This window comes from Calidris pugnax, unplaced genomic scaffold, assembly GCF_001431845.1.
Source record: "Calidris pugnax isolate Ruff unplaced genomic scaffold, ASM143184v1 scaffold95, whole genome shotgun sequence".
NCBI classification, from domain to species: Eukaryota; Metazoa; Chordata; class Aves; order Charadriiformes; family Scolopacidae; genus Calidris; species Calidris pugnax.
The window spans coordinates 9,324,471-9,324,802 of record NW_015090885.1 but is presented as its reverse complement, the minus strand read 5'-3'; the positions used below and the strand labels follow the sequence as shown (position 1 = coordinate 9,324,802).

Below are 332 nucleotides of genomic sequence, written 5' to 3'. Positions count from 1 at the left end.
GCCGCTGCTGCTGTTCTGCGCTGCCCTCGGAGCCGCCGGGCGTCTGAGCGCCCGCCCCGGCAACGAAGGTGAGCCGTGGCCGGGCCGGGTCCCGCCGGGGACGGGTGGATGGGGGGACCGGCTGCGCGCTGTCCCTTTTTGCCTTTCTTTTCCTATTTATTTTTCCCTTTTTTGTTTGTTTGTTTTTCTATTATTAGTTGGGGGGGGGGGGGGCGGGCGGTTCCGCGCTTCCCCCCTTTCCCCCTTTTTGCTTTGCACCGTCCGGAATCGCGCAAGCCCCGCGGAAAACCCGCTCGGCAGCGCCCCTTTCCCCTACACCCCCACTCCCTCCC

At 65.4% G+C, this 332-nt stretch overlaps 1 protein-coding gene across 1 annotated transcript in view; it reads left to right on the top strand.

Moving 5' to 3' along the window:
* The first annotated feature begins 6 nt into the window (after window positions 1-6).
* EPHA3 (EPH receptor A3) overlaps window positions 7-332 on the top strand; it is a 232,273-nt gene continuing 231,947 nt past the window's right edge. Inside the window, exon 1 of the mRNA XM_014947309.1 lies at window positions 7-68. The gene's annotated coding sequence lies outside the window, so the exon portion shown is untranslated. The remainder of the gene's footprint in view (window positions 69-332) is intronic.